The sequence below is a fragment of the Myotis yumanensis genome, unplaced genomic scaffold, assembly GCF_028538775.1.
Source record: "Myotis yumanensis isolate MYYU_CA2020_CCGP unplaced genomic scaffold, mMyoYum1.0.hap1 SCAF_10, whole genome shotgun sequence".
In the NCBI taxonomy this organism is placed as follows: Eukaryota; Metazoa; Chordata; class Mammalia; order Chiroptera; family Vespertilionidae; genus Myotis; species Myotis yumanensis.
In genome coordinates, this window is record NW_027223761.1 from 34637097 (window position 1) to 34662314 (window position 25218).

Sequence of the window (25218 nt, forward strand, 5' to 3'; positions counted from 1 at the left end):
GAAACATCCCAGTGAAAGGAAGGGAGGAAGAAACGTGTGGTTGTCCTGAACTGACCGTGTTCCGCTCCTTTGCAATAATCTGTAGCATTTTAATTCTTTACACTATTTTCATATCTGATAGGTTTTGCAGATCTTTCTGTCCCAGGACCTGGGCTTCCTCCAAGGCAGTGTTTTTAAAACATGGCCTTTTTACATTACCCGCTGCTGCAACATCATCTGTCTCTAAGTTTCCAGTGCTTACTGAGGTCAATTTTCATTTCTACAAATCACAGGCAGCCACTTGCCTCTGAGAAGTTAACAAGCCTTCTGAGAAATGCTGGTGGCTGGTATTTCATTGTTTCACAAATATTTTTTATCCGGTGACACCACTCAACTTTAAATAAACCTTTAAAAAGAAAGAATTTGAAAGCAAGGAAAATTGTGATCTGGATTTTATTTCTTTCGTGGGAGGAGAATAGGGAGGTGTGAGCCCTCTATTGTTTTCAACTCATTTAAAATGTTGCCTCCGTTTTTTTTTAAAAAAAAATATACTTTTAAAAAAGGAAACTCACAGAAGTTGAACTTTCTTTAAAGCGGGCCTCTGGACTTTTGAAAACAAGTGTTGCTGCTACGAACAAAGACTAGAAGTACACCCTGATTTTCTTCCCTCCTGGGGATCATTTCTCTTCCAATAAACAAACAAATCCCCCAGTATTTCCTACCGAAGGGAAGTTTTCCAGGGAGAGTCTCCTCCAGGGTTTGGTGGTAACTGCGACTCAGTCTTTTTTGGACACAATGTTTCTGCTGACTCCTGAAAATTTTCCACTTGAATGTGCAATGAAGGAGCGGCGGCGGCAACAGTCCTGGAGAAGCGGCAAAGACGACCGTGCCTGCTTTCATCTTGGAGAAGGAGCGAAACCCCCGCCAGCAGCACAAGTCGGCGCAGACCCTGGGCCGGCCTCTGGGGGCCCCAACGACTGGGGGCGGCCCGGGAGGCTGTCGGGGGAGGGGGTCGGGGGGGTCGGGCCGGCTTCGGGCTCCCAGGCGGCTCTCCCCGCCCGCGCTCCCTCGAACTTCTGACTTCACCGGGAAAAACGTGAAAACGGCCCGAGGATGTGAGGGTATGTGCGTGTGCGCGCGTGCGGGCGGGAGAGGGGGGCGCGGGGGGCGCGGCGCGGCCGGCCCGGCTCCTCCAGGGCCGCCAGCGGGGGCCGCCTGTTGCCGCGCGGGCTCCGCAGCGCGCGGCCCAACTTGGCGTCCCGGCAAGTCGCGCGGCGGCGCCGGGCAGCTCACCTGGAAAGGGGCGCGGGAAGGCGGGCGAGGGGGCCCGGCCCGGCCCTCCGCGTGCCCGCTCGCCCGTCAGTCTCACACAAAGCAGAGCCCGGAGTGAAAGAGCAGCCGGAAAGGGACGGGCCACGGGCCACCCACCCCGCGGCGCCCCGCGCGCCCCTCGCACCCAGCATCAGCCCCGCGCGCCAACTTACCTCGCGAAGGGAGCCGCCGCCGCGCCCGGTGAGTCCGAGGCAAACTTCGGAGCCGCTTCTCCCGCCCTCAGCTCGGTGCCCGTCTCCCTCCCCGGCTCCTGGTCCCCGGGCTGGACCACCCCACCCCCTGCTTAGCACCGCTCCGGCCCCGGGGCCGTCTGGGCGCACTGGTCCGCTGCCCGCGGCTCCGGGCAAAGGTGGACGGGGTGGGGGGGCTTCACTGCATGGCCTGTCCCTGGACGCGGCCGCCCCGGGCCCGGGCCCCGCCGCGCGGACTGGCCCGCAGGGTGGAAGCGAGTCTGCAAAGTGCTTGGTGGGCGCCCGCGGCGGGCGGCGGGGCCGCGGCGGCGGCTGCAGAGGCTCGGCTCGGCTCGGGCGGCGAGGAGCGGCGCGAGCGATGCTAAGAATGTTCGGAATGAGGACAGGAATGAAATGAACGCCAGGACCGAACTCGCTCCGGAGGGGTGGGGCCTCGGTGACGTCATGCGGCCTGCCGCCCGGGGCCGAAGGCGGGGCCTGCCGCCGCCGGTGACGTCATGGGGAATCGGGGCGGGCCTGGCGGGGCCGCCTCAATGTTGGGGCGCGGGCTCCCCCCTCCGAGGGGCGACGGGGCGGAGTCCTGCGCCCACGGGGGAGCGTGGCGCGCGCGGGAGCCGCCCTGCCGCCTCCCGGCGCGGGCTCCGGGCTTTGTCCCGAGCTGGGCGGGGCGGGCGGGCGGGAGGAGGGCGGCCGGGGGAGTGTGCGTCCGCGCGGAGAACGCTGGAAGCCTGGGTTCTCCCCGTGGGGCGGGCGGCCGGCTGAGCTGCGCGCGCCGCGTCAGCCCTGCCTCGGTTTCCCACCGCAGCGCCGAGGGAGCTCCTGGCGTCGTGAACATCTGCAAGTCTGGAGGAGTGAGAGGTCTCTTCTGGAAATTAAGGTGGATGCCTTCCCGGGGCCGGATTCCCAAGCCGGCCATTCCTTCCTCTCCTTTCTTTCACTTTGTAAAAGTTCGAGGCTCTCTTTCAAGTCCAAGTGGGCCCTGCCCTTGGGAAAGGAAACCTTTAGCATAGCAGAGAAGTGATCGTGACAAAGTTCATAATAACCCTGGCCCTGTGAGCACGGTCTTCTCCAAGCCACTCAAGAAATTCAGTGCACTCGTTGCTGTGGGTTGTACTTTTCTAAAGTAATGGCTCAGGTTAAAAACTCCTTAAGTTATAAAATGCTATATCCGGAAACTTCACTCCATATTTTTGTTAGTTTGTTTTTTGGTAGGTAAGCTTCACTTCCATAATAAGAGAATTATATTTTTGTGTCGTGATTTTTATTTTTTTAATTTATCTTTATTGTTGAAAGTATAACAGATGTCCCCTTCCTCCAGCCCCCCACCCACCCACTGAGCCCCTCCTTCCCACTCCTGCCCCCTCCCCAGAATTATTTTAATCCTACCTTTGGTGGTAAGAACCCAGAAGTGACATAGTAGACCCAGTGGGTATATCAGAAAACAGCTGGGTGAAGTTGACTCACTGTGGCAGAACTGTCAAAAATTCGGGGTCATTGTAATCTGCAGTTTCTCTTAAATCAAAATAGTAAAGCAGTTCCTGTACTGGTGGCCTCATCCCTTCTAGGCACTTTCCTCTTCTTTCCAGTTGGTGCCTGAAGGTAAATAATGGTGTCTAATTTATGTGCCTCAGTAATCCCTATATATAGATAACTAGAAGAAGGGGAATGTGACTCTCATGCTACAAAACATAAATTTTACTAGTGCATATTTTCCTTGAAATTTCTGTTGAGAAAATTAACATGCAATTGTAAAAAAAATAAATAAAAATAACACCAAGAAATAGTTCACTTTGCCCAGTTCTCCCCCGTGGTAATGTCTTCCAAAATCACAATCAGGATGTTGACATTGATATAATCCACCTTAAATTTTCCATTTTACTTGTACTCATTTGCATGTACCTGTATTCCTGTTCAATTTTCTAATCTGTGTGGCTATCCACCACCATGGTCAGGTACTAATGCATTTTATTTCTAGTTTGTATGAAATAATAAGGTAATGTAATGAGGTTCACAATAATGACCCTAGCCACCTTAGCACTGGTTTTTGGAAATTGTAAAAACATAATTTGGCATTAAAACTGTCCTAGACATATCTCTCCAACTATGCTCATCTTACAAAAGCACCTGATAGAGTCTGATGATAGCGGCAGCCAAACAATAGGGTTTCTAAACCACCATTTGTTGGCCCAGTGCACCTGGGTGCCTTTCAGAATATAGCTCCTATCTCACAGCCACCTGGCAATACAAGGTCTCCTATTCCTTACTGAATTACAGAAAAATTCCTGGGCCTGGGATTCAAAGCTCTTCGTGATGTACTGTGACTTCCTGACCAGAATTTTCTCCAATTCCTCCCCTCTGCATGCGTTTTTTGTTTTGTTTTCCAGGAAGACTGTTCAGTTAGATATTTCCTCCCTAGGACCCTCAAAGCTCCTTGCACCAGACACACTACTTGTACCAGTGTACTGGGATGATGCCCCCATATCTGAGCCACTAGAAAATGGGTTGGGTCTCATTCAGCTAAGTATACACTTCCCAGGACCTACACATCAATAGGAATAACTCTTGTGAGTGAGGATTCAAACCCAGGCAGTCCAGCTCCAAACTGTATGCTCTTAACCTTCCATTCAACCGCCCAAATATAGTAAGTACTACACAGAATGCTAAAGACCAACCATCTGCCAAGGTGGCAGTGAACCCTGAGGTGTAACAATTGATTTGTGTCACTTATGATACAAGACAGTTTGTTACTGCCAAGTATTAGGAAGGAAGAAACTAACTTGTAACACATTAGAGACACAGTGATCCACTTCATGGTAACTCATGCTGAGATAGAAACTCTGAGTGGGCTTTAAGGTAGAAAGGAGAGCCCGTGGGTTAGAAAAGCAATTTTCAACCAGGGTGCTGCAAGAATTTTTAAAACTTGCAATACCTGACTATTTAAGCAGGGGCACCGGCCTCTTTACTCTTAGATTGCCAAATAAAATTTAAAAATTACAACAGCCAACGCAAACAACGATAGCTGTCTGGTGTGGATGAGTCAAAATTATACCTATTTTTTGTCAGATCGGCAAAAAAAAATGTATTTTTGGGTGTGCCACAGGATTTTAGTCATAAGTTTATGTGTGCCATGAGATGAAAGGGGTTGAAAATTGCTGGGTTAGAACTTACCCTACGGAAGCACCTGGCGCAGGAATATAATGCTTTGTAGGACAAGATCTGTTAATAATAATGATACAGTGTGTCTCGTTTCTAATGAAGTTGAGCACCTTTTCTTATGAGGAATCCAGAGGGTATGACCACTTTGGAAAAGCTTGGTATTAGCTAGTGAAGTTGAAGGTAAGCATACTCTATGCCCCAGAAGTTCCTCTTAGGAATGCAGCCAGAGGAAACGCAGGTACATGTGCACCAGGACACTCATACAAGAATATTCTCTGTGGCATTTTTATAATAACTCCCAGCAAACCAAATGTCCACTCATGGTAGCAAGGGAAAAATGAATTGTGATATAATCACACAATGGAATACTATACAGTGTTGAAAATGAAGGAAGTATAACTTTATACAGCAACATGGATGAATCCTAAAAATATATCGAGTGAAAGAAGCAATAAATAAAAGAATCCATGTAGTATAGTTGTGTTTATATAAAGTTTAAAAACAAGTAAAATTTAACAGCATTATTTAGAGATGTATATTTCGGTGGCAAAACTAGAATGAAGGGGGTAAAAACTAGATAGAAGAACATGAAGTTACCAAGAAATCCGGGGTGGTGGTTATCAGTAGGGATAGAATGTTGTGACCAGGAAGGGGAAAGTGAGTGAGGGCTTGTGGAGTGCTGGCAATGTTATGTTTTTCTGTGGCTACATGGTGTCCACCATAATGATTCATTAAGCTACATATTTGTTCCAAGCACTTCTTTCTATATGTCTGTTATATTTCACCATTTTTAAACATTAGAAATAAATTGTGCAGAGAGTTGCCAATATCAAATGCCTCCCATGTGCCCGGGGCTTGACCTGCTTCTGAATCCTATCCCCTCAAACATTTTCACAATCTTTTAGTATACATCATTTCCACTCTTCTAGATCTTCAACCTCACTCTATACTGGATCCTCTTCATGAGCATTTAAACATACAGAAGTCTCTTTCCCATCTTAAAAATGACAACAACAAATAACCTATTGCTTTAACCTCATCCCTAGCTACTGTCCTTGCTCCTCCCTTTCGCAGATAAACTTTTGAAAGGAATTGACCTCATTACCTCCATTTCTTTAACTCCCACTATTCCTCAACCCTCTTCAATTGGTCTTCTGCCTCCACCACTTATTTTATCAAAACAGGTGTCCCTCCAGCCTTCATGACTCAGAATAGCTAGCTCAATGGGCCTTTTATCCAACCTACCTTGGATCGTTCAACATTGTTGACCATCACCTCCCTGAAACATTCTCCCTCTCTTCCTGGCACAATCTTTTCGTTTTACTCCTCGTTCTCTGGATGCTCACTCTCATTTCCCTTTGCCAACCCATTTTCCTCTAGTTAGCTGTTAAGTATTACAGTTCTGGATCCTAGGTTTTCTTCTGTTCTCGATGCTGTCCAGTCTCCAGCTGATGCCAACTACTTGACTCCATTGGTTTTGATTACCATTTATTTGCTGTTGTCTTTCAGACATGCACATGCAATCCATAGCTCTCCTTGGAACTCCAGACACATATATCTAATTCCCTGCTTGCCAGTATAACCTGGTATCTCAAAAATTATGTCAAGCAACCTGTCCAAAACTGTGATCTTCCACTATGAATATGATCCTTGTCATGTGTTTTCCATATATCTGGGGGAAGCACCAGAAACCTAATGTCAGGCTTGATACATCCCTACCTGCTGAATACCCTTCCAGAGTGGTCTACTCCATATAGGAAAAGTTCATCTAAGGGCCTGCATGGGCCAACCTCTCCCTGCCTTTTCAGCCATCTTGCATCTCTCCCTTTCAACTGGGTGTTCCTAGCCCACAGGATAAATTTTAGTTCCTCAAATTTATCATTTGCCCACAAGGCCCTTGTTTGTGTTAGCATAGCTCCTTGGAATACTTTTCCCCTCCTCTTTGTCTAATTCCTTCCTCTTGTCCTGTTATTAGCTCAAATGTTATTTCATCCAGTGAGGTTTTTTTTTCCCTGATCCTCAGACTTTACCACATGGTTTTCTATTGTACTAGTTATCTAATGCTGGATAACAAATATCTCCCAAGCTTACTGTCTTAGACAGTAATAATCATGTATTACCTCTCATGATTCCTGTGGGTCAGGTGGTCCTGGCTCTTGGTCGGTCTCTCATGAGGTTGTAGTCAGATGTCAGCCAGGAAGGCAGGTACCTGAAGGTTTGACTGGGACTGGAGTTCCCACTTCAAGACTCTTCACTCCTATGGCTGGCAAGTTGGTGTCGTGATGGTCATAGGACCCTGTTTCTTTGTACTTGGACCTCTTCATATTTCTTGGGCTTGGGCTTCTTCACAACATGGTCACTTGGATTCGAAGCCAAGCATTGAGAAAGGGAGAGGGAGGGGGACAGCCTTATTCTTTTTCTTAACTAGCCTCAGAAGCCATATAGCATCACTTTCACCCTCTTCTCTTTGTTAGAAGTGAGGGGAATTAGATTCTAACTTTTAGAAGGAAAGTGTCACAAGATCTGCAGACATTTAAAAAATCAGCTATACTCTCCCTTCCTGGACCTGTCACAGACTGAAATTTTAGGTAACATAATTATATTATAAAGATATAGCATGTAATACATAGTATATATGTCCGTGTGTACTTGATTAATGCCTACCTTCCCACACCAGAACATATGCTAGTGAAATAAGCTAGTGGAACAGGAATCATATCTCCTTTGCCTACCATTTTATTCCCAGAACCTAGCACATTAGCTGGTAACCAATGTGGAATAAATATATAAATAAGTTATTAATTATGTGTCACAACACAGGCAACAGCTTATTTCAGTAGGTATCATTCTTTCCATTTTATAGATGTGGAGTTGAAATGACTGGACAACTTCCTCAAGGACCAAAGATTGAATCAAGGTCTCACTGATACTAAGCCAGAGCTACTTCTAGGACTCCAGATGTCCTCCCTGTGACCGAAAAAGAAGCACAGAAGCTACTTTGGCCTGAGTAAAGAGCCTCCTGTGTCCTCACACTTCCTCATCAAGAAGACTTGGGGGAGCTCACTCGGCTTCCCAGGTGTATGGATTTAAGGGCAGGACTGTCACTACGGTAAGAAAACACTCAGATTATAGTCGTGGAAAAAAAAATCATTCTCCAAAATAATTGATCTGTGTGAGTGTGCTTATCAAGAGCAAAAAGGAGAGAATGTGAAGTTTCTGAAACTACAAGCTTATTGTTGGGAGGATCAACCAGAGTTGTCACTGAGAGAACTAGTACCTCTCAGTAAATGGCCAAATCTCTACCTGGCCTATTGCATTCCTCCACTCCTGTAGAAGGTCTCATCTCCTTCCTCACTAAGGAGAAAGTGGCCATTCAATAGCTGCTCTGTCCAATGAGGGGACCTTTAGTCATGTGTGGCTATTTACATTAATTAACATAAAATTTTACAAATCAGTTCCTCGGGGATGTTAGCCACATTTCAGGTTCTCAGAAGCCACCATGTAGCCAGTGGCTACCATGTGGGGAAGTGCAAATAGAGAACATTGATATCATCACAGGAAATTCTGCACAGTGCTGCCAGAGAACCAAGGTAATCCTAGCTCCGGAGAATTCCAAGTCCATGGGAAAAGAAAAAACTGAGGGCTGGAGGAATGTATCCACCACAAGGAGAGCCCCAACTCACACTTGTAGGATAAGGTCACTAATCCTGGGGCTCTGGGCATGGATTTGCCTCTGGAAATCTGTGGTCTCTCATCAGGCTTCCTGCTTCTCCATCTATCCCGAGCCATCAGCTTCGTTGTATTTTATTTTTGTATTACAGTTTGCATTCAACACTATTTCGTATTAGTTTCAGATGTACATCCCAGCAGATAGACATTCATATACTTTGCATAGTGTTCCCTCTAGCAACTCAAGTGCCTGCCTGGCGCCCTAGGTAGTCACCACAACATCGTTGACTATATTTCCTGTGCTTTCTCTTACATCCCTGTGCCTCTTTTGAAACTACCAACTAGTACTTCTCAATCCCTTCACCTTTCAACCTCATTTTAAACAATCACATCACTCTCCAGACCAGACCTCTCCTTGCCTGCTGTCCCGAACCCACTGAGTCTACCCTAGCCTGGAACAACACATGTCTTACCCCTCTCTGCTTCAAACCATTCCATCTCTATACTCAGGCTGGTTGCTGTCTCTACCGTATCATAGTATGCAATTTCCCTCCTTCTCAATGGCACCCCTCCCCCAACTTCTCCATCAACATGTCTTCCAGATTCTATGTCCCTTCACCTCCCTGGAGAACTTGCTTTGCTCATTATTCTCTCTCTCCATCATATTCCATCTTTCTCTCCACCAGCACTCTCTTCAGCCTTCAGGTATGCACAGTTTGCCCAACGATATTAACAACTTTAATTGACCCTTTAGGGGCCACCATCCCATCTTCCCCTTCACTTCCCTACCAGTTGCCTTTGGGGAGCTGTCTGCAGAAAGGCTCTACATCCTCATTCCCCACGTAGGTCCTGGCTCTCATCCAAATCAGTTGCTTCCCATTCAATAAAACTTGTTCTGGATAAGGCATTCAAGTCTCTCCACAGTCGGTTTCTGACCTAACTTCTTACCCATCTTTCTCTTTGTCATCTAACCGCACATCTCTTCACCAGCCACCACACGTCTAAAACATTCCTGTGCCTGCATCTTTATTAATACCATTTCTTTTGCCAGAAATACTTGCTCCATGCACATCCCCTGCATCTTTGGGGGCTGAGCTCAAGTGGCTCCTTCTCGATGAAGTCTTTCTGGTAATGAAAGCCCATTATATTTCTCTGACTCCCACACTGAGCACAGACCACCTGGGGCTACTATGTATTGTGTGTGGATAGTTATCTTCTTTCCCTAGCTGAATTTCAGGGTGCTTCCTGGAAAGGAATGAGCATGCATATCTTTCCACTCCTAGGAGCTCTTAGATGCAGAATCTTGTGCACAGTGGATATTCAAATATTGGTGGATTGACTCATTCACTGACATATCCCATCATCACTTTTGGAGGGGCCAGGAGTAAACCAGGCAGTACTCTTTTAAATAAGCCTCCTGGAAAGAATATTCTGAAATGGAGACTGTCACAGCTATTTGCTATGTAAATGACCTGAGGATGAAGGTGGCACATTAAGACGTAATATACCTCTTTGGAAGATCCTGGAGCTATGGGTATGAACGTGCTGGGAACTAGGAAAAGCTGCAGAGCTGGCAAGCGTTGTTGTCATTGTTGGTACATTTTGGTGGTTAAAAAAAATTGTGCTCTGTGTGTGTGTGTGTGTGTGTGTTCCTGCTTGGGGCAGGGAGTGGAGTTGGTACAGGGAGAAAAGATACAGGCTTTGGAGGCAGGCAAACCTTGTCCTGGACCTCAGCCTCATTGTTGACTTGATGTATGAAAGCGGGTAAGTGATCTCTCTTTACACTGTAGAAGAACATTATTGACCTAAGGAAAGGTTTATGATAAAGATCTAAACAACAGGATATCATATTTATAATTTTTTTTTGAAAAGGATTTGTGAATATACATGTATGCACAGAACAAGGACCAGAAAGCTACATGCCAGAATGCTATAGATATTTCCTTTGGCTTTTTCTGTGCTTCTCAAGTTTTAAGGTACAGTGACTTTTTAAAAAAAGGCCCGTTAAAATAATGTGGGTTATGGAATTGTAATATCAAAACCCCTAAGTATCTGTGTTTTTAAGTAGTTTAAATTATTTCTTTGGGTTTAAAGCTATGTGTGTTTTTCTTCCAACATCTGAGATATTCAGAAAAAATGAGAGGACGTTGAGACCCGATACCCTATCACTCCCAAATTTTTATTGTGTCTTTCCTTCAAATAAGAAAATTTCAGTATACATGCATACCTTGGAGAAATTGCAGGTTTGGTTCCAGACCTCCTCAATAAAGCAAGTGTCGCAACAGAGCACGTCAGAATCTTTCTGCTGGTAGAGAGTCTCGCCTTCAGTTTGTAAAAAACACAACATCTGTGAAGCGCAATAAAGCAAAGCACAATAAAGTGAGGTGTGCCTTACAGCCTGTACAGCCATTTTAATTAGGAAATTAACACTGACCTCTGAGCCTCTAACCTCATTCAGGTTTCCTCAATTACCTAATAGTGGCCTTTATAGCAAAGGATCCAGTCCCAAATTATGTGTTGTATTTAGTTATGTCTCTTTAGTCACCTTTAATATGAGTCAGTACGTCAGCATTTGCTTAACTTTCGTGATTTTAATGCTTTGGAAAATCACAGGTCAGCAATTTTGTCCCTTAATTGGGGTTTGTGGTAGCTAAACTCCAAGATGGTTGGCAATGATTCTCTTCTCCTGGTATTCACACCCTTCGGTGTAGTCCCCTCCCACTCGGAACCAGAAGTGACGTGGCCAGGAGACTAGTGAAGAAGTGACGGTATGTGTCTAGCTAGGACTCAGTGATGGCGAACCTATGACACGCGTGTCAGAAGTGACACGCGAACTCATTTTTTTGGTTGATTTTTCTTTGATAAATGGCATTTAAATATATAAAATAAATATCAAAAATATAAATCTTTGTTTTACTATGGTTGCAAGTATCAAAAAATTTCTGTATGTGACACGGCACCAGAGTTAAGTTAGGGTTTTTCAAAATGCTGACACGCCGAGCTCAAAAGGTTCGCCATCACTGGGCTAGGTCATAAAAGACATTGCAGCTTCTGCCTTCATCTCTTGCATTGCTCGTACTGGGGGAAGGCAACCATTGCATCATGAGGACACTCAAATAGCCTTGTAGCAAAGCCCATGTGGAGATAAAGCTAAAGCACTTCATTAGCAGCCACATCAACTTGCCAGCCATGAGGGTAAGCCACTTTGAAAGTGGGCTTTCCTGCAACCTCAGGCACAGCCAGAGCTGCCCATTCAAGCTGATCCCAAATTCCTGAGCCACAGAAACTGTGAAAGATAATAAATACTGCTACTTTTTTAATTTTTAAATTCATTTATTTGGCGGGGGGGGGGGGGCATTGGCTAATCAAATTATGTTTCAGGTATACAATTCCATAACACATCATCTGTATATTGTATTGTGGGTTTACCACCCAAAGTCAAATCTCCTTCCATCACCATATATTTGATTCCCTTTACCCTAATAAATGCTATTTTAATCCTCAAAGTTTGGGGGTAATTTTTTGCATAGCAATAGCTAACTAATAGAAATCTGTTTGCTTCCTCATGGTTAGATACAAGCTACCCATCTTTGGCAGGCACACCACAGTGCTTAAGCTGTGTTCTGATTGCATTCTATACATCATGTATTATTTTAATTTGTTACCTTATTGCTGATGAAAAGTTAGATCGCTTGATTAAGGTGGTGTCTGCCATGCTTCTCCATGTAAAATCACTCTTATTTGTCTGTGTATGTAATTAATACTTTGTGGGGAGTAACTTTGATACCATGTAACTATACTGTGTCTTACCAAACTTTCACTTTATTCATTAATTTTTTAAAAAATCTATATAGATGCTTGGACTCCTATTTTATTAAATGAATTATAACCCATTATCATTATTTTTTGATGATCAAATCATGCCATATTTGGCTAGTTAGAGCCCCTTCAACTAGTTTCTATGTCCTTTTGACACATTTCTATCATTTTATGTGCAATTTGCAACTTTCTAACACTGAAAAAATGTTCCCAACACATCTGATATTTTCCTTGGCCAGAGCTTGTAATTAGCCATTTCACCAAAGAGACATGATTTCTTTTAGTGAAGAATGGTTTTTAGAAGTCAAGATCTGGATGTTAGGTATGCTCATTGCTTTTGGGGTGCTATACTTCCTATTAAGTATATCTTCTAACCTGTTTGACTCAGTGGATAGAGCGTCGGCCTACGGACTGAAAGGTCCCAGGTTCGATTCCGGTCAAGGGCATGTACCTTGGTTGCGGGCACATCCCCAGTGGGGGGTGTCGATGTTTCTCTCTCATCGATGTTTCTAACTCTCTATCCCTCTCCCTTCCTCTCTGTAAAAAATCAATAAAATATATATTTTTTTAAAGTCCTATTAAGTATATCTTAATAGGAAGATTTAGGTGACATATTTATATACTTATACATAACTTCTATATTTCTCTCTTGTATATATATTTACAACCATGGACATTTCCAGGGAAATGTCCTTGGATATTAGTTTTCTTGTTTCCATATTTATAACTCCCTTTCCCAATAGTGAGAAAATTAACTCCCATTATTCTTTTTTTATTTTTTTAGAGGTATTTCAGTTGCTTTATTGAGTAGGTTTCCTGTGCCACCCCACACAATCCAGGATGAGAGGGTCAGAAGTCAGAGGTCCCAGTTACCGGGGTCAGCCCTTGCCAGGCGTGTTGATGTAGACTTTGCCATCTTCTTGGATGGGCGTGTCACATGGGTGGCACACATAAACGCCACCACCACGATTAGCAGAGACACCACAGCATCAGCAGCTACAGGGCCTGCCGGTAGTGGCAGGGGGAGGGGCCCACATCCTGAACAGGAATGTGGAGTTATCTGAGCAGCAGCCACTGGGAGCAAAAGGAGAAGCAGGATGTTGCCTGGAGGGATCATGGGCTGGGGGCTGGAAGGGGTCAGGCAAAGAGATTTGGTCTAGAAAGGTTCTCCCATTATTCTTAATATATGATTTCATCAATCCCCTTACTGTAAATAATTTCTGTTTCACCACTTCCTTCCTCCTCCCAACATGGATGCCCTCTTTACTCCTTTTAGGTTCCCACCTTCCACACTGGGAACATCCTTTTCCAGCAATATGGGAGATTAGATATCCCAAATGACCCTTTGTATCAGTTTCCTATTGGTGTGTAACAAACCACCCCCAAATGTAGTGGCTTAAAACAAAAATAATTTATTATCTCTCACAACTGGCTGAGAGATTCTGCTTGTCTCACCTGAGCTCACTCACGTGGCTGCTTTCAGTTGGCGGGTTGGGTGGAGAATAGCCATTCTCATACGTCCTCTCTCACATGTCTGAGGTCTCAGCTCAGGTGGCTTCAATGGCTCCACCTCTCTCCTCATGTGATCTTCCATCTAGGACTTCTTCACGTGATGGTGGAAATGTTCAAGAAAAGCAAAAGCCAACGTCACCTACACCACATTCTATTGTCAAAGCAAGTCACAGCCCAGCCCAGATCAAGGAGTGGGGAAACAGACCTCACTTTTAGATAGAAGGAGCTAGAGTAGCAAGGTTACATTGCAAAGGAGCACCAACACGGAGGTATACTTCATTGGGGACCATTAGTCTAATAATTCACCATACTTTTCTAATTAAATGGTAAGAATGTCAGTTAAAGCATATATGTATGTGTGTGTGTGTGTGTGTGTGTGTACACACACCATTCTAAAAGTCTCTCTGAACTGGAAGGACCATAAAGAATTCACAGAGCCCAAAGTACAATCATGAACCTTGGGAGACAAGCAACCTCTACATTTGCCTTTTTCTCTGAGATTTTCAGCCAACACTGGAGCACTTACCTTAATACGCTATGTGGGGCATGCCAAACAGAAGGCAAATCTGGGGATTACAAAAACAAGGAATCAAATGTGAGACCCTTCCACAAAGCTGGGACCCAATCCTCAGTGGAAGATGAGTCAGAAAAACAATTTCACTGGAGTAAAGGAGACAGCAAGAAAAACATGCATGCATGTCTTGTTGGTACTGGATGTTGCAAAAAGAATCATATGAAAATCTGTAACCACAAACTGAACGTCACATGGATTTACAGAATTTTGTGAAAAGAAAAATGCAAGCTGATAATGTTATTTAAAGTGATCTCCTGGTGTGAGGCCTCTAGTTGGCCAAGAGGTACAAATGTAAATCTTCCCTGAACAAATTCAAACTCAATCCAGGCCTTCTAGAATTCCTACAGATGAAATTCAAACAAAAATGAACAACTCACTGTAAAACAAAATCACAAAACATACTAAGAGGCAAGGCATCATCTGTGAGAACCAGCAGAAAAACAAACAAACAAAAAAACCAGAAGTCAGAATAAAGCCTTTATGCATGCAGATGCTAGACTACTAGTATAAGATACAGACTTGGACGTAACTAAGTTTAATATGTGCTATGGACTGAATTGGGTCTCCCTAGAACTTACTAGTATAGGTTCAAGCCCCAATGTGACAGTATTTGGAGTAAGGAAGTAATAGGGTTAAATGAAGTCATAAAGATGGGTCGGTGATAGAGTGTCAGCCTGTGGACTCAAGGGTCCCAGGTTCGATTCCGGTCGGGGGCATGTACCTTGGTTGCCGGCACATCCCCAGTAGGGGGTGTGCAGGAGGCAGCTGATTAATGTTTCTCTCTCATCAATGTTTCTAACTCTCTATCCCTCTCCCTTCCTCTCTGTAAAAAAATCAATAAAATATATTTAAAAAAAAAAAAAAGATGGTGCCCTGACTGGATTAGTGCCTATGAGAAAAGACCCAGAGAGCTTGCCTTCTCTCCACCATCTGAGGACTCTCTGGGGAGGTGCCATCTGGAAGCCAGGAAGAGAGCTCTCACCAAGAACCTGACCATTCTGGTATCCTGATCTTGGACTTCCAGCCTCTGGACTATGAGAAAATACATTTCTGTGGTTTAAGCCATCCAGTCTGTGGTATTTTGTTATGGCAGTCTGAGATGACTAATACAATATGTTTAAATAAATATAAGACAAGCGTAAGTAATGAGTATGAATAATTTGACAGAAACTGAGAAACATTTACATAGAAATTATCAAAATTACATTTTTAGTAATTGAAAGTAAAAAAAGAAAAAGAAAAGAAACCTTTGAAAAATGGATTCCGCCACTGAAGATAGATTCTACCACTGAAGACAGAATTAGTGAACTGGATGATAGATTGAATGTATTTATATGGAATATAAAGAGACTGACAATATGAGAGGTTATAAGATACTAGAAGCCCGGTGCACAAAATTCATTCACAGGGGGTGGGGGGTATTCTTCAACCCTGCCTGCACCCTCTCACAATCCAGGACCACTGGCTTCTAACTGCTCACCTGCCTGATTGCCCCTAACCGCTTCTGCCTGCTAGCCTGATCGCCCCCTAATCATTCCCCTGCTGGCCTGATTGATGGCTAACTGCTCTCCTGCTGGCCTGATCACCCACAACTGCCATCCCCTGCTGGCCTGATCGCCCACAACTGCCTTCCCCTGCAGGGACCTGCCTCCTCCACGGAGCAGCCACTGGGCCCCACCTCCGCTGTGCGTGTGGCCATCTTATGGCGGCCATCTTGTGACAATGTCGCACAAGGGTGCGAGGACCACCTAGGCTTTTATTAGTATAGATGGTAGATATACAGGGGTGGGCAAAAGTAAGTTTACAGTTGTTTGTATGGAAAAAGACATGCAAGTTATGATCATTACAATAGCTTTATAAACTCAAAAGAATGTCACAATGGGCATCCCAGTAGTGAGAAGGTCTAGAATATGTCTAGTGATAGCTCCTAAAAGAGATAATGGGGGTGGGAAAATTGGAACCCTCACACATTACTGATGGGAATGTAAATGATACAGTGACTTTGGAAAACAGTTTGACAATTCCTCAAAATCTTAAACATACAGTTAGCATATGACCTAAAATTTCACTGTTCATTATTTACACAATAGAAATGTAAACCTACATCAACACACAAATGTTCACAGCAGCATATTCACAACAGCTAAAAAGTGGAAACAACCCAAATGAAGAATGGATGAATAAAATGTGGTATATCCATAAAATAGAATATTACAGTGGGGCCTTGACTTACGAGTGCCCCGACCAACGAGTTTTTTGAGATACCAGCTGTCTCTCGGCCGATTTTTTGCATTGAGTTGATAGAGTAATTTGAGTTAACAAGCTCCTTAACGAGCTCGGTCTCGGAACGAATTAAACTCGTAAGTCAAGGCCCCGCTGTACTAGTATCTGGCAATAGAAAGAAAGTACAGCTATATACTACAATACTAGTATGAATGAATCTTAAAAATATATGGCAAGTGGCCCAGTCAATGTGGCTCAGTGGTTGAGCATCAACCTATGAACCAGGAGGTCTCAGTCTGATTCCTGGTCAGGGCACATGCCTGGGTTGCAGGCTCACTCCCCAGTAGGGGGCGTACAAGAGGCAACCAATCAATGATTCTCATAGATGTTTCTATCTCTCCCTCTCCCTTCTCTGAAATAAATAAAAATAATAATAAAAATTATGGCAAGTGAAATAAGCCACTAACAAATGATCACATATTGTAGGATTCTATTTATGTGAAATGTCCAAATAGGCAGATCTATAGGAAAAGAAAGCAAATTAGTGATTTCCTAAGACAACACAGGAACAGGTGGGATAGAAATGGGAAGTGACTGCTAATAGGTACAAAGATTCTTTGGGGGTTGGGGAGGTAAAGTGTTTTAAAATTAGACTATAGTCAAAATGCACAACTCCAAATATACTAAAAACCATGGAACTAAACACTTTATACAAATGAGCTTTATGGTGTATAAATTACATATCAATAAAACTATTTAAAAACAGATAATAAAGAAAATAGGAAAACAATATTCAACTTCTTAACATAATTTTCCGGAAGTGTTGAAACACACATCTTTAAATTCAGGAATTCGAATAAATCCCAAGCAGGATAAATAAAAACAAAAGCCATATCTAAACACATCATCACATAACTGAAGAACACCAAAGGAAAAGAGATAAGATATTTAAAGCATCCAGAGACCAAAGACACATCACCTATCAAGGAGCAACACTGATTGCTCTCTGACTTCTCAACAGCCATCTGATGGAAGCTAGAAGACGGTAGAATACCATCTTCATTGTGCTGAGAGAAACTAAACTACAATTCTAAACCATGTATAAATATTATATGGGTTAGAAATTATTAAAAACTTCAGACAGATACAAATATGAGATCACAGACATTCACTAAAGGACCTTTTAAGGGACGTACCTTAGCCAAAAGGAAAATGAACCCATATGGAAATCTGAGGAGCATGAAGGAATGATGAACATATTTATAAATATGTCAGTAACTCTAAGCAAACATTGCATAACATTTAAAAATACAGCTTGGCCAGATTATTATGACCACCTGACGTTTGTAGGCAAATTAGCTATAATTTCGTGCTGATGTTGCTAGAGGGCCAGACCATTATAAATGGGGAAGCAGGTTGTTTACCACGACAGTAGAAGTGATTTTTTCTAAAGATACGGGTAAACAACGCAATTTAACAGCCTTTGAACATGGGATATATATATATATACATATATACATACACATACATACATACACACACACACACAGTATATTCAGTATATTGCCCAATTTGTGAAGGAATACTGACTACAATTAAGATACTGGATGACAATATTATATAAGGTATATCATATACAGTTAAGATACTGGATGACAATATCATATAAGGTGTATCATATACATCATGATAGGTGTATATGACACTATCCTATATACACACACACACACATACACACACACATACACACATATACATGCAGGGTGGAGCAAAAGTAGGTTTACAGTTACGAGTACACAAAAGAGTTTATTCCTTTTTAAAATTATTTTATTATATACTAGAGGCCCAGTGCATGGAATTCGTGCACGGGTAGGGTTGCTAGCAGCTGCCGGCTGCAGGCTGAGGCGCCTCCTTGCCCCCAGCTGCCTGCTGCTGCCGCTGCTGCCAGCCCCGCCCCCTGGTCAAACTCCCGGTCGAGGGGCAATTTGCATATTAGGCTTTTATTATATAGGATCTGTTTTTCAACTTTTTTGTTTTAAATCCTCACCTGAAGGTATTTTTCCATTGATTTTTAGAGAGAATGAAACAGAGAGGGAAAGACAGAGAGAAATATCGATGTGAGAAAAACAATTGGTTGCCTCCTGCACATGCCCTAGAGCCTGTAACCAAGGTACATGCCCTTGACCAGAATCGAATTCAGGACTCTTCAGTCTGCAGGCCAACGCTCTATCCACTGAACCAAACTGGCTAGGGCAAGAGTTTATTCTTGTATTATTATTTATTTATGTATTATTGTATTGTTTTCCATATGAGCAACTATAAACCTACTTTTGTCCCACCCTGTATATGTGTGTGTGTGTGTATATAACAATATGTAGTTTTATATATTATAGTTTATAATTATATACATATACAGGGCGGGGCAAAGTAGGTTTATAGTTGTTTATATGGAAAATAATATAGTAATACAATAATAAACTCTGTGTTTCATATACTCACAACTATAAGCCTACTTTTGCCCTACCCTTAATATATGTAGTTTTAGTTTTTATATTTAAATATTTGATCTATCCAAAATTCATCTCGTGTGTAAAGCAAGTACTCAAGTTAATTTTTTCCCAAACAACCACTTTCTGTCCCAATAACACATAGTTAAATAGTTCTTGTGTTACCTACTGGTATGTTAATGTCACTTTATAATATTAATTTCCCTATTTGTGAATCTATTTCTGAGTTCTTTATCATAGAACACTGATCTGTTGATGTATTCTTACACAAATGCTACATGGTTTCAATTACTATAGATATATGTAGATTAGTGTGTGAGGGATTTTTTTCCTATTGAATTGTAACATATACCATAAAGTACACAGAATCTTAATTTTACAGCTAAAATGAAGGTTTACCTATACATAGCCTTTCTAAAGACCACTTGGCTCAGAATATAGAATATTATTAGTACTTCAGAAGTATATTTTATACTCCTTCTCTCTCAATACCCTCAAAATGTAACCACTATACTGATGTCAATCATTATTGATTATTTTTGCCTGTTCTTAAGTGTCACAAGTATGGAACCTTACAAGATTTCCTCTTTTGTGTCTGTTTGTTAGATCAGCATTATGTCTCAAAGACTTATCCATTTTACTGCATTAAGCAATAATTAGTGTGTTTTCATTGCTATGTAGAATTCCATTGTATAGAAAACCAGAATTTATTTATCTATTTCACCGTCGATATACATTAACATGCTTTGTGGTTTGGGGATATTTTGAATAATCTTGCTTTGAATATTCTTGGGCATGCTTTTGATGGATATGAGCAATTAGCAATTGTTTCTGTTGGATATATGCTCAGGGATTGAATTGCTAGGTCCTGGAGTCTAACTTTATTCAGATTTAATGGACACTTTCTTTCAAACAGCTTTCCGTAGGGGTTGTACAAATTTAAACTTCCTCAGTAATGTATGAGCATTCCAGTTACTCCACATTAGTATTAACACTTGTATTCACTGTCTTTTTTGGAGAGGAGTATAGTAATATCTGATTATGGTTTTAATTTTCATTTATCAGATTATTGATGATTCTGTACAACTTTTCATTCATTTACTAGAAATTTGGTCATCGTCTTTTGTGAGCTTGTTTACATTTTAATTCATTTTTTATGGAAGTCATTTAAACTTTTACTTAGTGATTTCCCAGATTATGTTATAGATTCTATAGAGGATTCCTTTGAAGGATATATATATACTGCACATATCTTTTCCATTCCTGTGGCTTGCATTTTCACTCACTCAGTGTTGTGATTTGATAGGAAATATGTAATGAGCTTCAATTTATTATATTTTCCTTCTGAGTCATTGTAATTGATGCTGTTTTTATTTGTTTGTTTTTTATTGATTTCAGAGAGGAAGGAAGAGGGAGAGAGAGGTAGAAACAATAATGATGAGAGAAAATCATTGATCAGCTGCCTGCTGCACACCCCCTACTGGGGATCGAGCCCGCAACCCTGGCATGTGACCTTGACCAGAATCGAACCTGGGACCCTTCAGTCTGCAGGCTGACGCTCTCTCCACTGAGCCAAACCAGCTAGGGCAATGCTGTTTGTAATTTCATTTTTATTTGTTCATTTCTCGTCTATAGAAATACAATTGATTTTTGTGTGTTGATCTTGCATCCCGTGGCCTTGATGAGCTCACTTATTAATTTTAGGAGGTTGACTTTTTGTGAAGATTCCTTTGGATTTTCTGTGTAGATCATCATGTCATCTGAAAATGGGGACAGTTTTATTTCTTCCTTTCCAAGTTGAGTGCCTTTTATTGCCTTATTGTGCTGACTAGCCCTTCCAGTACTATGTTGAACAAGAACAGTAAGAGTGAATATTCTTGTCTTGTTCTTGAATTTAGAGGGAAAGCATTCAGCCCTAGCTGGTTTGGTTTAGTGGATAGAGCATCAGCCTGTGGACTGAAGGGTCCCAGGTTTGATTCTGATCAAGGGCACATGTCTGGGTTGCGGGCTTGATCCCCATTAGGGGACGTGCAGGAGGCAGCCAATCAAGTATGATATTAAGTATACAGTTTCTTATAGGTGCTCTTTATCAAGATGAGGAAGGTCCCCTTTATTTCTAATTTGCTCAGTGTTTTTATACACAAAGGAAGTGAATTTTGTCAAATGTTTGTTTTTGTAGCAATTATTTTGATATTGTGTTTTTTCTTTATTGACCTGTTAATAAGATAGATTACATAAATTAAGTTTTGAATATTAAATCTATTTATATGTTTTAAATTCTTCTCAGCAATATATTATATGTAGAGTTCTTAAATATCTTTCATTAGATTTATTCTGTCTTTGATGCTTTTGTTTGCAAATGGTATTACTTCTTTAATTTTATTTTCTAAATATTTATTGGGATGTAAAATAAAATTGTTTTTGACATTGACTTTGTATATAGCAACTTGCTAAATTAATAAGTTCAGTAATTTTTCTGTAGATTCTTTTTTATTTTCTATGTGCTCAATCATGTTTTTATGAATTAAAACAACTTTACTTTTTTTCTTCTTTACTACTATTTATGTGTATTGGTTTTTCTTGCTTTTGGGCAGAATCTCCAGTACAAAACTATATAAAAGTGGCACCTTATTTCTGAAACCAGTGGGAAAACATTCACTATTTCACTTTCGAGTAGGATTTCAACTATAAATTTTTTTGGTGTGTGTGTGTGTGTGTGTGTGTGTGTGTGTTTCATGTGCAAATTCAGAATCAATTTTTTCAAATATTTTTTACCCCCACAAATGTTATTAAGACCTGCTTGTGCCTTAGCTGGTTTTGCTCAGTGGATAGAGCTTCTGCCTGCAGACTAAAGGGTCCCAGGTTCGATTCAGGTCAAGGGTACATGCCTGGGTTTTGGGCTTGATCCCCAGTAAGGGGCGTACAGGAGGCAGCTGATCAATGATTCTCATCATTGATGTTTCTATCTCTCTCTCCCTCTCTGGAAAAAAAAAATATATATATTATATATATATATGTGTGTGTGTGTGTGTGTGTGTGTGTGTGTATTTAAAGACCTACTTGTGAGGACACTTGAAATATAGTATTTACTAATAAAGACAACTAACATTCTGCTTTCACTTTTATTAGTATTTATTTGATGTTGAATTTACTCTTGGACCATAAGTTTTTGTTTCTTCAGTTTCTTCTGGGACATCTTTATCTTCTGTGCAAACTCTTCTTCTGCTTGAGGAATAATCTGCTCCTTTTTCAGTAAGGATCCTCTCAATGTAGCCGGTAGAGTACATCTGTGGGTCAGTCTGCCCATGAGCTCTGTAAGTTCTGCAATGTATCTTGGGAGCTTTGTTCACTTGGATGAGCTCAATGACCAGAGAATCTACATCTACACCCTTAAGTTCAGCATTATTCTCTGCATTGTTAAGCATGTGTAGCAAAACTTGAGCACTCTTTATGGGCCGACCATCAACCTTGCATCCAGCCCCACTGTTTGGCCTGGCACACAACTTCACCATTATAACAATGGAATGGTACACATTGCTTCTTTAAAGTGACATCCTTCAGCTACTTGGTGGTTTTTCAGATATGCATACCCTTGATTTCCTGGGCAGTTTAACAAGTGTTCTTAACACAAAGATTTGAAACTCTTGATTTGCATGATTTGTGGGGTTTTCTGGATCAAGTGAATAGTGAGCTATTTTCAGGTCACCTCAGACCACTTATATGAAGAGGTAAATTAATTTACTTTTGATTATGATTGAGGAATGTAACAAATGTTTAAATAAAATGTTTTTAAAGCCTTTTAAATCAAAGTAAAATTTATATAGAGAAAAATGTACACATCTTAAATATATAATTAAATGAATTTTAATATACTCATATATCCAATTCCCTAATAAAGATTGAAAACATTTTATAACGCCCCCCCCCCCTCCAAATTTTATCTTGCCTCTTTTTAGTCACTATGCACAGCATAGAGGCAACCATTATTCTGATTTCTGTCATGGTTTCAGTTTTGCCTGTTCTGAAATTTCACATACATGGAATTGTAGAGCACATGTTCTTTTGTGTTTGGATTACTTGTTCAGCAAAATATGTTCACTATACCATAAATTTCTGTTTATTCTCTTATTTGATGAAGATTTAAGCTCTCTCTAGTTTTGGGGGTATAATAAATAAAGTTACTATAAACATTCCCATACAAATCCTTTTGTGGATCTAAGTTTTAGTTGCTGTTGGGATAATACCTAGGACAGGAACTGTTGGTTATAGATTAAATCTATATAAGAAACTTCAAAACAGTTTATAAGAGTGGAAATGGTGTTGTCCATTACCACTAGCAATATATGAGTTCCAAATGCTGCATATCCTCAACAATATTTGGTGTTAGTGTTTTTTGATTTTAGCTTTACTTCTCTTTCTCTCTCTCAATAACTTCTTTATCCAATTAAGGACATTTTTTTCTATTCCTAATCTGCTATGAGATTGTATCATTTATAGGTGTTAAATTTTATCCAATACTTTTTCTGCATCTATTGAGACAACTGCTATAATTCTCATTTATTTTCTTAATGTGGTGAATTATATTGATTGGTTTTTTAACACATTTATTGAAGCACAATTTACATATCTCAAATTCACCCATTTCAAATATACAGTTTGAGGAGTTGTAGAATGTTCCCTGCTGTGTGACTATTACCACAAACTTTCACCCAAAAAGTTCCCTTGTTCTCCTTTGCTCTTCATTTCTATTCTTATTATAGACTGTAGGCAACCTCTGTAATGTTTTCTGTATGTATAATTTTGTTAGTTCTAGAAGTTCTATATAAATGGAATCATGAAATATGGGGCCTTTTTCGTGTCCTTTCGCACATGACAAGGAACTAAGGCCTCTTGCCAACAACCATATAAACAAGCCGTCTTTGAAGAAGATTATCTGGTCTCCATCAAACCTCCACTGACATCTTGACCGCAACCTTATGAGAAACTCTGAGATCCAAATCTATGCATCTGTGCAATCCTTAAACTTCTGAGCCACAGTAACTATCTATACTAATAATAGCCTAGGTGGCATCACGCCCTCACATTGTCACAAGATGGCCGTCACAAGATGGCCACGTGCACAGCGGAGGTGGGACCCAGTGGCTGCTCCGCGCAGTGAGGTCTGGGGGTCCCATGGCTCTGCGTAGTGCGGAGGAGGCCAGTCCCGGAGTCTTCGCTGCCTCATGCGGAGGAGGCGGGTCATAGCACAGGAGGGCAGTTGGGGGGCATCAGGCCAGCAGGGGAGGGCAGTTAGGCATCAATCAGGCCAGCAGGGGAGTGGTTAGGGGGTGATCAGGCTGGCAGGCAGAAGCAGTTAGGGGCAATCAGACAGGCAGGCAGGCAAGCGGTTAGGAGCAAGTGGTCCCAGATTGTGAGAGGGATGTCCAACTGCAGAGGGACGCCCAAGGGGTCCCAGATTGGAGAGGGTGCAGGCTGAGGGACACCCCTCCTGTGCACAAATTTTGTGCACCAGGCCTCTAGTGAGATAATAAAGACATTTATTTCAACCATTAAGTATTGAGGTCATTTATTATGCAATAACAGATAACTAATACACTTGCATTTCTGGAACAAGTCCAGTTGATCCTATTTTATGATTATCCTTTTTACATATCCCTGAATTCAATTTGTTATTATTTTGTGTAGAATTATTATTTAATTTCTGAGAGATAGTGATATATAATTTTCCTTTCTTGTAATGTCCTTTTCAGATTTTGGTATCAAGATTATGCTGACTCATTAAATGAGTTGAGAAGTATACTCACATTTTAATGATCTCCAGGAATTTTTAGAAAATGAGTAATATTTCTTTACTATGTATTTAGAAGAATTTAAGAGTGAAAACATTTACACCTGGGGTTTTCTCTGGAGAATGTTTTAAAATTACAAATATAATTTTTATAGATATGGAACTGTTCAAAATGTCTATTTCTCATTTCAATTTTGTACAGGAAGTTCTTCATTGTACTATAGTTTTCAAATTAATTGCTATAAAGTCATTCCTAACATCTTTGTATTGTAGGATCTGTAGAATTCTTAAAATTTATAGTTTGTGCTCTTTCTAATTTTTTCATTAATCTTTCTATGTATTCATTGACTTAAAAATTTTAAAGAACTTTAGACTTTGCTATGTGTCTCTACTATATGTTTGCTTCCCATTTTATTAATTTCTGCTCTTATCTTTATTATTTATTTATTTCTACTTTATTTGGGTTGA

The 25218-nt window shown here is 41.4% G+C and overlaps 1 protein-coding gene and 1 long non-coding RNA gene across 15 annotated transcripts in view; one reads left to right on the forward strand and one right to left on the reverse strand.

Moving 5' to 3' along the window:
* TEAD1 (TEA domain transcription factor 1) overlaps positions 1-1880 on the reverse strand; it is a 265123-nt gene extending 263243 nt beyond the window's left edge. For 4 of the 12 annotated variants that reach the window (XM_070425276.1, XM_070425279.1, XM_070425277.1 and 1 more), the window contains exon 1: positions 702-937. The gene's annotated coding sequence lies outside the window, so the exon portion shown is untranslated. Of the gene's footprint in view, positions 1-701; positions 942-1463 lie in introns of those variants that run through there. The other 8 variants (XM_070425283.1, XM_070425281.1, XM_070425278.1 and 5 more) reach the window with 5 other exon arrangements.
* The window catches only part of LOC139017202 (uncharacterized), a 425767-nt gene continuing 401536 nt past the window's right edge, over positions 988-25218 (forward strand). The window contains exons 1-3 of one of the 3 annotated variants that reach the window (XR_011472831.1): positions 1246-1491; positions 2308-2379; positions 7522-7767. This is a non-coding gene — a long non-coding RNA (uncharacterized lncRNA). Of the gene's footprint in view, positions 1101-1245; positions 1492-2242; positions 2380-7521; positions 7768-25218 lie in introns of those variants that run through there. The other 2 variants (XR_011472832.1, XR_011472833.1) reach the window with 2 other exon arrangements.